This window comes from Myotis nattereri (assembly GCF_964212035.1).
Source record: "Myotis nattereri genome assembly, chromosome: 9".
Lineage (NCBI taxonomy): Eukaryota > Metazoa > Chordata > Mammalia > Chiroptera > Vespertilionidae > Myotis > Myotis nattereri.
The window spans coordinates 69464321-69479767 of NC_138084.1; the positions used below are offsets into that span (position 1 = coordinate 69464321).

At 45.0% G+C, this 15447-nt stretch overlaps 2 pseudogenes across 2 annotated transcripts; both read left to right on the forward strand.

Moving 5' to 3' along the window:
- The first annotated feature begins 343 nt into the window (after nucleotides 1-343).
- Nucleotides 344-4324, forward strand: LOC308524503 (beta-catenin-like protein 1; annotated as a pseudogene). The gene is made up of 2 exons: nucleotides 344-484; nucleotides 2778-4324. The product of its transcript is annotated as a beta-catenin-like protein 1 (transcript).
- LOC308524504 (mediator of RNA polymerase II transcription subunit 4-like) lies at nucleotides 601-1419 on the forward strand (annotated as a pseudogene). The gene has a single exon. The product of its transcript is annotated as a mediator of RNA polymerase II transcription subunit 4-like (transcript).
- Nucleotides 4325-15447: the final 11123 nt, after the last annotated feature.

Here is a 15447-nt window from a genome sequence, read left to right on the forward strand (position 1 = left end):
CAGAACTGTGAGAAACAAATTTGTTGTTTATAAGCCACCCAGTGTATGATTCCCCCCCCCCTTCCCCCAACAGCCTTAAAGACTAAGACAAATATAAATTCCAAGGACAAATGGCTAATGGCTAAGGGGAGTAAGGGATAGGCTTAACACCCTTTGAAGACAGAGAGTAATTCAAGTCGCAGGAGCTCAGATGCTCTCTTTGAGTTATTCTTTCCCAAGGATGGGCAACTTTCTTCTACAGAAAACCATTTTATGTTTCTTGGGTTTAAACAAGATCATCCATTTCCCACCAGGTCTTGCATAAATGAATAAATAGAAGCCCGTGTGAGCTGCGCCTGGAAGCATGGATGTGAGCGAACTTCTCAGCTACCAGCCCAACAGAGGCACAAAACGACCCCGGGATGATGGAGAGGAAGAGCTGAGAAGGCCCAGGAAACAAGCTGGTCCTCGAGAACCTGGCCGCTTTCGGGAAGAGGACATGGCGGTGGCAAAAGAAGCAGATGATCACCAGAAAAGGCTGCTTCAGATTATGGACAGACAGGGTGAGGAGAACGGGGAAGAGGAGGGTTCTCTTGAGTGGCCTCTGTGGCCGAGAGCAGCATGGCAGCTGCCTCCGTGGGCGAAAAGGAGAAAGAGCCGCTGGGCTGCTGGTCGGGAGCGGCCTGTGGCCACAGCACAGGAGAGCGGCTGCTGTCTGCGCTGGAGGACCTGGAGGTCCTGTCCAGAGAGCTCATAGAAATGCTGGCAATTTCAAGAAACCAAACGTTGTTACAGGCTGGAGAGGAGAACCAGGTGCTGGAGTTATTAATTCACAGAGATGAGGAGTTTCAGGAACTAATGAAATCGGCACTTAATCAGGGAAAAATTCACCATGAAATGCAAGTTTTAGAAAAAGAAGTTGAGAAGAGAGACAGTGATATTGAGCGGTTACAAAAACAGCTAAAGGAAGCTGAGCAAATACTGGCAACAGCTGTTTCCCAAGCAAAAGAAAAACTGAAATCAATAGATAAGGCAAGGAAAGGTGCTATCTCCTCCGAAGAAATAATTCAGTATGCACATAGGATTAGTACAAGTAATGCTGTGTGTGCCCCACTGACCTGAGTTCCAGGGAAACCATACCCACGGAAACCATACCCAACGGATTCAGAGATGAGAAGTGGATTATTGGGTCAAATGAACAATCCTTCCACTAATGGTGTGAATGGTCCTTTACCTGGAGATGCACTTGCAGCAGGCAGATGGCCAGATGTCCTTGCTCCACAGTATCCCTGGCAATCAAATGATATGGCAATGAAGATGTTACCACCAAATCACAGTAATGACTTTTTGTTGGAACCTGCAGGGCATAAGAAAGAAAATGAAGATGATGTAGAGGTTATGTCAACAGACTCCTCTAGCAGTAGTAGTGACTCTGATTAAAAAAGCATACAGAATTGAATACTGTAGAATTCTGTTTCTTAAAACAATAGCAAACCTGTAAAAAAAAAAAAAGGTAATATTGGCCATAGTGGAATTGTGCAGCCCATTAAAAATTACAGCAGATTTACTTTTAAAAGCCAAAAATCATGACTTTAGTTCTTAACCCTTTGTTGAATATTTAGAGAATTATCAAAATTTACTGTTGGGCCCTAGCTGGTTGATCAGTGGTTAGAGCAGGGGTGGGCAAACTTTTTGACTCGAGGGCTACAATGGGTTCTTAAACTGGACTGGAGGGCCGGAACAAAAGCATGGATGGAGTGTTTGTGTGAACTAATATAAATTCAAAATAAACATCATTACATAAAAGGGTACGGTCTTTTTTTTTTTAGTTTTATTCATTTCAAACAGGCCGGATCTGGCCCGAGGGCCGTAGTTTGCCCACGGCTGGGTTAGAGCATTGGTCTGGACTGAAGGGTCCCAGGCTCAATCCTGGTCAAGGGCACATACCTTGGTTGCAGGCTCGATCCCCAACCCCAGGCAGGGCATGTGAGGGAGGCAACCAATCAATGTATCTCTCTCACATAGATATCTCTGTCTCTTCTCCTCCCTTTCACTCTCTCTAAAAATCAATGGAAAGTAGCCTGGAGTGAGGATTTAGAAAAGAAAAATTACTGTTGGGAAAAAAGATTATTTGATTCAGTGCCTTCTTACCCTGTTCTAGTTTAGTTGTGTTGGACTTGTACATAGTAGTTCTGGAAATAATATTTCAGGTAAATGACCCATGTATATATATCACTAGTAGGCTTCCTGGAATTATTTAGAAAATATTTTTTTAAAAGGCAGCATATCACTGAATATGCATCATATCAAAATATCAAAAACCCTAATGAAAGTGAAGGTTGTCAGCTTCTGTCACAGGAACAGGAAAAATGTCTCAATTTGTACTATTTGTAATTATTGTAATTTTTAAAAATAAACAAACTTGTTTATACTGTTAAAAACAAACAAACCCACAACAAAGAAATGCAGTTCTCTTGGTGGCAGCACAGCCTTTAACCTCAGTGTAGCTGGCTCCTGCATCTGGCACCCTTTACCTCATTGGCTGTGCGTCCCCGCTCAGGGCTTGGGCAGTGTGGCTGCAGCACTACTGAAGGGGTCCACGGCTTGGTTGTGAGTGGAGGCAAGGAACCAGAGCTACCGTGTGAGCTGCGCCAGGAAGCATGGATGTGAGCGAACTTCTCAGCTACCAGCCCAACAGGGGCACAAAACATCCCCGGGATGGTGGAGCCGAAGAGCTGAGAAGGCCCAGGAAACAAGCTGGTCCTCGAGCACCTGGCCGCTCTTGGGAAGAGGACATGGCGGTGGCAAAAGAAGCAGATGATCACCAAAAAAGGCTGCTTCAGATTATGGACAGAGAGGGTGAGGAGAACGGGGAAGAGGAGGCCCCACTGGATGCAAGCTCAGTGAAGAAAATGATCCTCATATTTGAAAAAAGGTCCTACAAAAACCAGGAGTTGCGGGTCAAGTTTCCAAACAACCCAGAGAAGTTTATGGAATCCGAGCTGGACCTAAATGACATCATTCAGGAGATGCACGTGGTGGCCACCAAGCCGGACCTGTACCACCTCCTCGTGGAGCTGATTGCTGTCCAGTCTCTCCTCGGGCTGCTGGGACACGATAATACAGATGTGTCCATAGCTGTGGTGGATCTGCTTCAGGAATTAACAGATGTGGACACCCTACATGAGAGTGGAGAGGGAGCAGAAGTGCTCACCGGTGCTCTGGTGGTTGGACAAGTGGTGGCACTGCTGGTGCAGAACCTGGAGCGCCTGGATGAGAGAGGAGGCAGCAGGGCGTGCACAACACTCTGGCTATTGTGGAAAACATGGCTGAGTTCCGGCCGCGGATGTGCGCCGAGGCCGCCCGGCAGGGTCTTCTGCAGGGGCTGTTGAAGAGGCTGAAGGCCAAGATGCCTTTGGGTGCCAACAAGCTGTACTGTAGTGAAGTGCTGGCCATATTGTTGCAGGACAGCGATGCCAACAGGAAATTGCTTGGGGAGCTGGATGGAATCGATGTGCTTCTGCAGCAGTTATCCGTGATCTAAAGATACGATCCTCGCACTGCGGAGGAGCAAGAGATGTTGGAGAATGTGTTTGACACACTCTGTTCCTGCCTGATGCTCAGTTCCAAACGTGAGCGCTTCCTCAAGGGCGAGGGTCTTCAGCTGATGAATCTCATGTTCAGAGCAAAGAAGACTTCGAGGAGCAGCGGCCTGAAGGTGCTGGACCACGCCATGATTGGGCCCGAGGGCACACACAGTTGCCATAAGTTTGTTGACATTCTTGGCTTGCGAACCATCTTTCCTCTCTTTATGAAATCTCCCAAGAAGATCAAGAAAGTGGGAACCACCGAGAAGGAACATGAAGAGCATGTGTGTGCCATCCTGGCTTCCCTCCTGCGGAACCTGAGAGGGCAAAGGCGAACCCAGCTGCTGAATAAATTCACTGAAAATGACCTGGAGAGGGTGGACAGGCTGATGGAGCTGCATTTTAAATCCCTGGATGCCATGCAGGTGGCCGACAGGAAGATTGAAGGGGAAAAGCATGACAGGGTCCAGCGAGGGGAAATCCTAGACCAGGACTCTAAAGATGAGTTCTACCTGCGGCGCTTGGACGCAGGGCTCTTTGTCCTCTAGCACATCTGCTACATCATGGCCGAGGTCTGCAATGCCTGTGTCCCCCAGATCCGGCAGAGGCTTCAGCAGATCTTAAACGTGAGAGGAAGCTCCATCCAACTGGTCAGGCACATCCTCAAGGAGTACGCGGAGAACATCCGGGAGGGCCGGGGCCCGGACTTCCGGGAGAGCGAGCAGAAGTGCATCCTGAGCCTGCTGGACAACTTCTAGGGCCCGCCCTGGGCGGTACCGACACGCTCTGGGCCTTCCTCCCAGTTTTTACTTGGCTTAATGTAACTTTCCGACAAATTAAACTATTATTTAAAAAAAAAACACCACTTTCTCAGTAGGAATCTTCTAAGGTTGGTGGTTTAATCCACTTACTGAGCAATCTATTATTAGTCACTTGCTTCTAAAACAGCAGTCGCCAACTGGACCCCCTGAACCACCAGTGGTCCACGGACCACCAGTTGTCAACCGCTGCTCCAAAAGTTTCCTTAAGCCAGCAGTTGCCAAACTTTCAGACCTCTGGTTGACTACTGCTACTCTAAAACATAGGCCAACTGGTTAGATTTAACAACAGAAAACTCTACATCAGTGATGGCAAACCTTTTGAACTTGGCGTGTCGGCATTTTTAAAAACCCTAACTTAACTCTGGTGCCATGTTACATATAGAAAATTTTTGATATTTGCAACCATAGTAAAACAAAGACATATTTTTGATATTTATTGTATGTATTTAAATGCCATTTAACAAAGAAAAATCAACGAAAAAAATGAGTTCGTGTGTCACCTCTGACACACGTGTCATAGGTTTGCCATCACTGCTCTACATTATAGGGGGAGTAACTCATACAAGTTAGAAGTTAGCCAGTAGGATTTCTCCCCTGCAAAGTATCTTTTCCCAGCTGCCAGTCACCTCTACCTGAAGTGCCCACATTCTGTAATGCATTTCTTTGGATCTTAGCGTCTTCTTTCGGCTTCAACCATTCCCAGCTATAATTCCCATGCCCTTGGAAGGAAAGAATCCTTAAAATCTTATCATCCCCACTCAATTATACTTCTCTTATCAGTACCCCTCTTATTGTACTTAGCTTCTTCCTTGCACTATCCATACTGAAGTCTTTGTTCTTTGCCCTCCCTTCCTTGTTTCTAATCTTCTCAAGAACAGAGTTCACATCTTATTTATCTTTGGGGTCTTGGCAACTAATATTGTGCCTAGTATAATGCAAAACAGGTATTCAATGCCAGATTTTCCACGCAAAAGCTGTGAAATTTTGTCAAAGTCATTTAGCCTCTTGAGTTTCCTTGTCTAACCTATCTGTGAAATAAAAACATACTAACCTACTTTCCAAGTTGTTAGAATACTTGCTTGGAAACATACCCAGTAATCTATAAATCACTATCCTATATAATAAAAGCATAATATATAAATCAACCGAATGGCGGAATGACTGGTAGAACAACTGGTGGAACAGCTGGTTGCTATAATGCACACTGACCACCAGGGGGCAGATGCTCAATACAGGAGCTGTCCCCAGCCCTCAGGCCCCAGGCTAGCCAAGGTGGGTGCCAGCAGGGGCCCCCTGATTGCCCCACCAGTTGCCCTACAGATCGGCCCTGATTGCTGGCCAGGCCTAGGGACCCTACCTGTGCATGAATTTCATGCACCAGGCCTCTAGTACAAAAATAACCCAATATTTACATGCAACTAGTGTAGCTCCTGGTCATTAAGTCTGTGCTGATTAAATGAGGAACAAGGGTACAACTGTTCCATAAACAAGCCATGGGAGAAAGGCCTGAAGTTCAGCCAGGGCCAGAGAGGAGTGCAAGCTACACTGAGAATAAAGATGTTGGCACCACAGTGTTTATTAAAATACTAGAGGCCGGGTGCACAAAAATTTGTGCACTCAGTGGGGGTCCCTCTGCCCAGCCAGTGCCCATTTGCAGTCCAGGACCCCTTGGGGGATGTCCACCTGTCAACTTAGGCCCATTCCAGGGGGACCAGGCCTAAGCTTGCACTTAGACATCCTCTGGCAGCCAGGGAGTCCTTGGGGGATGTGCAACTAAAGGCTTAGGGCCCCAAGGGAGCTGTGATGAGGAAGCTGTGGTGACAGAGGAGCCACGTTATCCGGCCCCACCGCCCTGGGTCTGGTCACACATGGGACGCCCAGGCGGCGGCCAGGAGAGCTGGCAGAGCACTGCTGCCCCACCCGGCCGCCCCGGGTTAGGTCGCACACGGGACGCCCGCTGCCCCAGGTCACAGATAGCAGGCCCAGATGGTGGCAGGGCAGGGGGGATGGCGCTGTCCCGCCCCACTGCCCCGGGTGGCAAATAGCAGGCCCAGATGGTGGCGGGGCAGGTGGGATGGTGCTGACCCATCCTGCCTGCAGTATGCAAATTAGCCGCCATCTTTGTTGGCGGTTAATTTGCATATCATGCTGATTAGCCCATGGGAGGCGTAGCAAAGGTATGGTCAATTACCATGTTTGTCTATTATTAGATAGGATATTTCATTTTCAAAATTGAGCTATCAGCTGTTAAAGTATATATACATACTTTGGGGATATATATATATATATATATATATTTTTTTTTTTTTTTTTTTTTTTTGATGCTGGGGCAAAGAGGAAATTTCATGTTGCCCTGGCCCCAGAGCCTCTCAACCAGGGACATTGGGACTTTGGGGCTGTTAGGCCCAGCTTCCCAGATAATCTCTGCTTCCTGGGCTGTCTCATCTGCAACTTCTCTCTGTCAGGATTCCTATTCATGTATCAGCTGTGTGGCCCAATTGCGATCTCTTCTTTTCATTCGCTGGTTTTTAGTTGTTTATCCAGGTTTATTCATCTGCTTCTCTTTGAATTTGTTATCTAAATATATATCTGCTGAGCATGAATTATTTTTACTTCTTTTCCTTCTAGTTCCCTGGCCAATTTTGAAAGCTGCCTCTCTAAACAGTCAATTTATAAGTGGGTGATTCGGAACATCTTTAAGCAAAGCTCAATCTCATTATTTTTATAAACCCCCTCCTTCCTTTCCGCTCTCCTCCCCAAGAAACACCAACTCCATAAAAATCATGTGCTTTGTGAGGGACGTGGAGACATAATGAAGCAAATCCTGGGAAATGCGGTTGGTAGAACTATCCCTGGGAGCAGATGGCAGTTCTGAAGCAGAGGATGCTGGCACCAAGGATGTCTCTTGAGACAGGCAGTGATGTGACAGCAGCACCCTTGGGAGGAACATTTGAAGTTTGGGGACAATGAGGCCATGGGGACCACATGTAGTAACACAGCTGCTTTGGTCACACACCATTTACAGTGGGTGCTCTGAGAGGACAGATAGCCCTGACTCTCAGGGCAGCACCATCTCTCAGGGTATCTATAAACTTAGAGTAGGCTGCAGAGGTGGCCTCGTCCTAGCTTAAGTTAGCTCTCAGCCATCTGTTACCATTTATCTGGGTCAGTGATACTTAAGAATTTAACAAGTTAGAAGAAAAATAGTCTAGCTTGATTTGGGTTGCTTTTTCTTTTTCCTATTAGAGAATCATCTGTAGCCCACCTACATTACATGTGTCCACTCCTAGATAAGGGTCTCTGGTGATCTATTCAAGTTTAAGAATTCACGTTCTTGTGGATATAAAATAGTTGTTTTAAAAATATTTAGGTTTTAAAAACCTAATTGTTCATAAATCAAAAAAACACCTCTACAGTTGCTATTGCACTGGGGAAACTAGACTACAGTGAGATATAATATTTTCCAGAGGAAAACATTTGGATCTAAAATAAGGAACCAGGAAGAACAAACCAGTGAAGGGAAGAGGAATATCCCTCAGAAAGAGCCACTCACACAGTGAGCAATGAGCAGGCTTTGGCTGTAGGTCTAGGGCTGATAACTAGCAATTCATGCATGTCTGTATGAGAGCACAGTGTTCTTCCTACAACCATGAGGTTAACCAGCCTCTTTACTTGATTCTGAGTTGGAAGGAGGCTTATTGAACTGGATGTAAAACTGCCCAAACTATGCACATGTATTAACTAACAAGAAAAAAAAATACTTCCCAAAAGTAAAGAAGCAGAATTTAAAATTCTGGCTTTGTTTTTTGTTTATTTGTTTGTTTGGTTTTTAATAATAGTGGGAAGAGAGGGGAGAAGGGGAGAGAATAGTGGAGAAAGAAAAAAGGGAGAAACAGCTCTGGCATTACATCCCAGATCTGTGATTGAGGATGTTAGGAAAGTTCCTAACCTTCCCTGAATCCTAGTTTCTTCATCTTTAAAGAAAGTAAAATAAGACCTATGCTGCAAAACATTATGAGGATCAAGTGTGAGATGATATTTGTAAAACATCTGGCACATGGAATAAGGGCAATGGGGGGATAATGATGATCATGATGACTAATGACAGCAACAACATCAATGGAAGGAAAACAGGAAAGAGAGAAGGTGAAGGAGGAAGGGGAGGAAAATAAACCAACCAAATCTAACTCTTTAGAAAGAGGGGGAATAACAATCTCTATAAAAGTCAAAGTCATCTACAGAGAAAGGGCAACATAGAAAGACAGGTTCAATTTTCTTCTAGATAACAGAAAAAGATTTTAAATGCCCAAACAAGATTGAAAGATAGTGCTTCTAGCTCTTGAGAATTCCACAAAATGTAGAATTGTTCACTTTTTAATAGGAAGTTTGTTCTATTTTATGGGTTATCAAAAGCCCTGGGTTCAATTCAATTTCGAAAACACTTAATGAGGTCACACTAAGTCTCAATTCTTGTACTAAGTGCTAGGCATCCATAAGTAAATGGGGAAAAGGAGTTTGTGACTTGGACAGGAAATTGATAGACCACGGAAGAGAATGCCAAGTGGTGATACCACAAAATCACTACCAGAAAGCACAGCTGGAGCACAGTACTGAACTGTTTGGTGGATATGGGACTCTTCACTGAAAAACTAACATTTGCATTGGGCCTGGAATATTTATTGACTAGTAGTGGGAAAAGCAGACAATAGAGGGAAACCCACCAGCCAGAGGGAACAGAATGACCAAGACCACCAAGTGGGTGTTGATCAGATCTGTAGTTTAGGAAGATAAACCTGGAGCTGATGTGGAGAATGAACTGAGTTGGGTTTCTAGAAGGAAGCAAACCAGTTAATAACACCTGCAATATTTCAGGTAAGAGACAAAGAGGCCAAACTAAGTCAGCGGTAGGAGATGCTGGCTAAATCCAAACAAAAAATGATTTTTAAAAAAGTATCATATCACCCAAAGAATGGCATGGTTCTCCAAATTATTGGCTGTGTGGTCATCAAATCCAGGAGCTAAACTAGGCACAAAGTTTGCTTTTATAATTTTCTCCATCTCTTTATCTGTGTTAGATGTTCCCTATCTGACGCCCCATTATAGGCACCAGTGTCCATGTGCTGTCTTTTGAGTGTTTAGAACCTGCATTCCCAGGAAACACCCAGGCTTCAGACTTCCCTATTTTCTAATTCTTAAACAATTCTTGAAAAACTGACGCAACTTGTCTACCTCATCTTCTATATTCTTATTCTTTTATGAAAAACTAGAGGCCCGATGCACAAAATTCATACAAGAACCTTGGCTCCGCCCCTCCCCCCACCACAGCTGTGTTGGAGTGAGGGGGGTGGGGGGAAGGGCTCTGCTGCCTTTGCTGCGGACCCCGCCAGCCACCGCAGCTGGGGGCCTCTGCTGTCTCTGCCTCAGTCCCCGTCCACTGAGGCTTTGTCTGGAAGGAAGGACATAAGGAAGGACACCGGTCTAGTTAGCATATTATGCTTTTATTATTATAAATTGGCTGTTTCCAGTATTTCACACTAAAATGTGCCGGAGACCATTCATTGTCTTCACTAGCTGAGTTTAGACAGAGACCCCCCAAAAGCTAGTAGCCCTTGAAAGTCCTAGTAAAGGTCAGGGCTTGAAAGTCCTAACTAAGGTCAGGGCTGTGCACCACCCAGTTAATCTAGGAACCACTCAGCTAATTTAGGTAATAATAGATGAAGCATCCCCACCTTAGTTCCCTTAATTCCTTAGATACTTATGTAGATTCTTGTTGATTATTGTTAATCAGATACCCTGCCTAATCCCGGAAAACTATTGATGAGCTAATCAGATACTTAGTCTATTCCTGGAATTTGTCCTCTGATCCCTGTGTCATTGAAACTTCCTTACCCTAGGGCTACCCCAAACAAACCTCCTTACCCTAGGGCTACCCCAAACAAACCTCCTTACCCTAGGGCTACCCCAAACAAACATCCTTACCCTAGGGCTACCCCAAACAAACCTCCTCACCCTAGGGCTACCCTAGACCAAATAAAAGGTTGGAACGGCCTGAGCATCGGTGGAAGTCTTTCGGGACTTGTCCGCCTGGTCCCCCAATATTGCAAAATTATCTCGTGTCTTTTTCTCTCATTTGTTGTGCAGCTCCTCTTTCAGATACCGAACCCTACTCCACACAGAACGTGGAGGGAGTCATACTCGACAAAAATGTTTATGATCATTTGGGGTATTTTAGCAGTTACCTCCTAGAAACATAACACATCAGCCCAAAAGGATGACTCCAATAGTGGGAATTTCTAACATGTTGGTATGTCAGAGTCAGGGCCAGGGAAGAGGAGATGGATAATTTGAAGCAGAGAGCCACACCAGCACCCATCAGATAATCACATTTCCCAGTATTTTCCTGCGTCACAGCTGTGTGTGAGCAGCTGCTGTAGGAAAAAGAAAATCCATCATTGATTCTAAACACAAGAAAAGGAAAAAAGGGGTAAAGATTTTTTTGTCTGTTTAAATGTATGTTCACAAGTCCCATATGGAGAAGGGAAGGTTGGGTGTGCTTGACGTGCTGCGTGATTTGCAAATGTGTCTCATTTTCCCTGCTAGGACGAGCAAGGTGTTACTACAGCCTGACTAGTTTGGGGTGGGGTACTTGGTGAAACCATGATGGCAAATGTAGTGATCACAAGCAGTCTGCCAGTCTGAGTGAAGACTCACTGTGATGCTGAAGTTAAGCTGCAAAGTGGAGTGGCTGAACCGAGACCTTCAGTCAAAGCTCATGTCTCCACTTGTCATTTGTGCGATAGAAACGAGTTCCTACAACATGCAAGACAGCAAGAGGCACCAAATCTCATAATCCCTAGTTCTCTCCCTCGGAAAATTTAAAACTTATTGAAGAGCTCGGGAAATGCAGGAATAAAATAAAAATTAACAAACGTAGGCATTTTGGTGTAGTGGAAAGAGCACTAGAGCAGAAATCAAGAAACCTTGATTCAAATCATGAGTTTGATATTTACTTGTTATGTGTCCTCTTGGACAACTCATTACGTCTACTTTCTCAGCTGTTATAAACTTTGTTAAGAATGGAAAATAGATTTAAAGTTGGGTGCCAACCATCCAATAGCGACTTCCTAGAGCAATTTGATGTTATGGATTCTAAAATACACCTGGACTCAGTAGGAAAAGTGTCCTTTTTGATTAGCAATTACAATGATTACCATTAATTTGAAAGGGGAGAATGTTGCCCTGGCCAGTGTTGCTCAGTGGTTTGAGCATCAGCTCATTCACCAAAGGATCACAGATTTGATTCCCAGTCAAGGGCACGTATCTAGGTCAGGGTGAGTGCAGAGCCAACCAATAAATAAGTCCCTCTCACATCAATATTTCTCTCTCTTTCTCTCTCTCTCTCTCTCTCTCTTTTCTCTTCCCCCCGCCACTCTCTCTAAAAATTAATGGAAAAACTCCATGAACCACAGGAGGTTGTTGTCGTGGGGTGAGTCTTGCACAGGAAAGAGTTTGATAGTATAGAACCAACTGTCTGAAAACACTTATGGAAATTTTGAAGATCTTCCAATTTGAGAGAACATCATATATTTTATTTTATTATCCATTTCCTTCTATTTTCTTCATAGTCTTAAAAGTAAAGAGACCAGATTTCATAGGGTTAGAAACCACCTGTGGAGAGGAAAGTCAAGCAGAACAGCCCACAGAAATCAGTGAACATAAGGAATGAGTTGCTAGGGAGGTGACTGCGACAGAGCACATAACCAGTGTGGTTGACAACACCTACAGAATGCTATTTCTAGAGATGCAGGGATGGCGGAAAGTGGTAAGAGGAACAGGAAGCCAAGTGTGGGATGAACCAAAAACACTCAGGAGGGCCTTTCCTGTTCCTGAAATTCCTTCAGAGACTCTCAACATTGGATTTACCTCTTTTTACAACGGTTGCTTCTCAGTATCTATACTAGTTTTCATCAACAGTTTCCAAATGCAAAATATCTCTGTGTTGTGCCTCAGAATGGCCCATTTGGGAGAAGAGTTTGGGACAGGTGCCTTCACATTCACCTTCTTAGCAGCACTGAGAGCTGTGTATGCAAAGCTAAAGCCACGGAGAGCTCTGAGAGGATAAGAAATATGTATCTATTGGGGGGAAAGATTGGGGAGGCAGGGCGGTGCCTGGCTTGCCTGAGGAGCAGTGCCTTTGTAGAAATTATTAAAAGAAATCATTTCTCCAAGAAATAAAACCCTATGCAAGAGCACATGGCTTATGGGCAGAGCAGAAACTGAGTTTCAGCCCCAGCTCCCCTTGGCAGTCTGTCATGCTTATGTGAGGCACAACCTGAACAATCACATAGGATTGTTGTTCACATGGTGGCTATGCAGCATTTCTCCCGCTCCTCCCATGCACTTCCCATGGTGGGTCCTTTGAAAACAATGGTCTTCCTCTTTCTTCTACTGCAGGGGTCCTGACTCACAAGAGTGTCAGCTGGAAACTGCAAAGCTGTAATCAACCAGCAACATGGGCTGAACTAAAACATACCATTTCTTTCAGCTCCACCTTGCCGCTGAGTGAACTGAATTTGGGCAAACTATTTCACCTCGAGGGATTTTGTAGATTGCAGCAGTGGCCGTAATTCTTCGCAGTGCCTTCCATCTATCCATGAAATCTATATTTCCACCTCTGAAATATGAGGCAGCCATATGACTTGTTTTGGTCAATGGAATGCGTTGAAAGCAATGTAATGCCAGTGCTGAATCTGGGCTCAGTAGGCCCTTCACACTTTTACTCAATCTCTCAAAACGCTGCATAGCCACCCTGCGAACAATCTCTGGTTAGCCTTCTGGGAGATAAGAGACCATGTGGAGCAGTCGTGAGCTACCTCACCTGAGGCCCTCCTAAACCAGCCAGTCCCCAGCTGACCTAGCAGCTCACCAGAGATCCACAAGTGATCCCAGCTCAGTCTAACAGAAATAAAAATCAGAGGACAGCCTAGTTTGCCAACCAGCAGAATCTTGAGCTAAATAAATGATTTCTGTTTTATTGCAACTAAGTTTTAAGTGATTTCTTACATGGTAGTATAAAATTGATGCAAGGAGCCGAAACCAGTTTGGCTCAGTGGATAGAGCATCGGCCTGCGGACTGAAAGGTCCCAGGTTCGATTCCGGTCAAGGGCATGTACCTTGGTTGCAAGTACATCCCCAGTAGGAGATGTGCAGGAGGCAGCTGATCGATGTTTCTCTCTCATCGATATGTTTCTAACTCTCTGTCTCTCTCCCTTCCTCTCTGTAAAAATCAATAAAATTGATGCAAGGGGCCATTGCTTCACTTGAAATTTGAGGATTAATCCCTATGTTTCATTCTAGTTAGAAAAGTCTAAGACAACAATAAGTTGTCCAACCCAGTTACCACAATGCTATCTTCTTTTTCTTTATTGGAATTTCCAGAAAGGAGGGAAACAAGATTGGCAGTAGTCGCCTTCCAGGCTCCTCTCAAGAACTTCTTTCTCGCCAAAACCGGTTTGGCTCAGTGGATGGAGCGTCGGCCTCCGGACTGAAGGGTCCCAGGTTCGATTCCGGTCAAGGGCATGTACCTGGGTTGCGGGCACATCCCCAGTAGGAGATGTGCTGGAGGCAGCTGATCGATGTTTCTCTCTCATCGATGTTTCTAGCTCTCTATCTCTCTCCCTTCCTCTCTGTAAAAAATCAATAAAATATATTTTTTTAAAAAAAAGAACTTTCTCCATATCTTAACTGTCCAATAAAAAAAATAAGCCTGGAGTTAGGTAAAGAGAGACTTTCTTTGAAAGGATTATTGCAAGAGGGGAGGAGAGGACTATTGCAATTAGAAGACTATTGCATTAGAAATAATGCTCTGACCATGAGATCTGTGTCTCAAAAGTGAAGCAGAAAAAGGCTTTTCTTTTATTTATAAGGACAAATGAGTAAGGCTAGAAGAAACAAATGTGGGTAAGTGGATGAAGGGATGGAGTGATGGGACAGTTGACCAGGGAATGTTTTCCCTGCGGTCAGTTAATGCTCAGGACATTCAAGAAGGGCATTTATGCTAGTTCAGGCTGATTGGGGAGTGTCAAAGTTCAAAGACCTGCAGAAAAGAGAGAAGTCTAACTAATGTTTGGTCAAGTCAAGGTAGCAGGTATTTTGTCCATGTTGACCAGTGGGTACAAAGAGCTCTGCTTATCACTTATGAGATGAAGAATGGGAATTTGTTGTGTGTATGTCTGACCGTGTCATAGATAAACAAAAGGAACATCCATGAGTCTTACCTAAGTTATGTGAGTAAGAGAAATTCTTTGCAAAAAAAAAAAAAAAATTCCCTATGTACAAAAGGATGGGGGGCTGGAAGGGGTGGGAAAGATCTCTTAACCATCACTGCTTTCTAGGAGCACAGAGCTCAAGTAAAGGTCAACACTGTCATATTTGACTTACCCAGGCCTGTTCATTCAGCCTATTCCTTCACCTGTTGACAAACTTGAGAAAATGAGAATTTCTCCCTCAAAAGTTTGGAGGCTCTTTTCTTCAATTGCTCATGTCAGTAACTGATCACCCTTTGGTACTTCCTCCTTTGTTAATTATCCCTTCTGTAAATCGTCTATATATGTAAAACCCTAATATTCAAAAACACCGAATGGCAGGACAACCAAACAATTGAACAACTAAACAACTGAACAACCGGTCCAGTCACATGACATGCACTGACCACCAGGAGTGCATGCCAAACATGGTGGGTGTTGGCCAGAGTGTGATGGTGGAGCAGGTGAGCAGGGGCCCTAGACCAAGGCGGCACACCAGCTGCTGTCATCGGGGTGAGCCTCTGATGGTTACTGAAAATTCTTTGCTGTCATGTGCTCACACCTGCTGCCAGCGCTGGCCCTGCTCGCACCCACTGCTGGCACCGGAGATGCTGCTCACACTTGCTGCTGGTGCTCAGCACTGGCCTCCATCACTCGGCGCTGTCAGCAGGTGCAAGTGGCGGCTGCTGGCCCCGATCGCCCCTGAGGGCTTCTCCACCTCCCCCTGCTCCTCAGGGGCGAAGGGGGCAGCAGCCA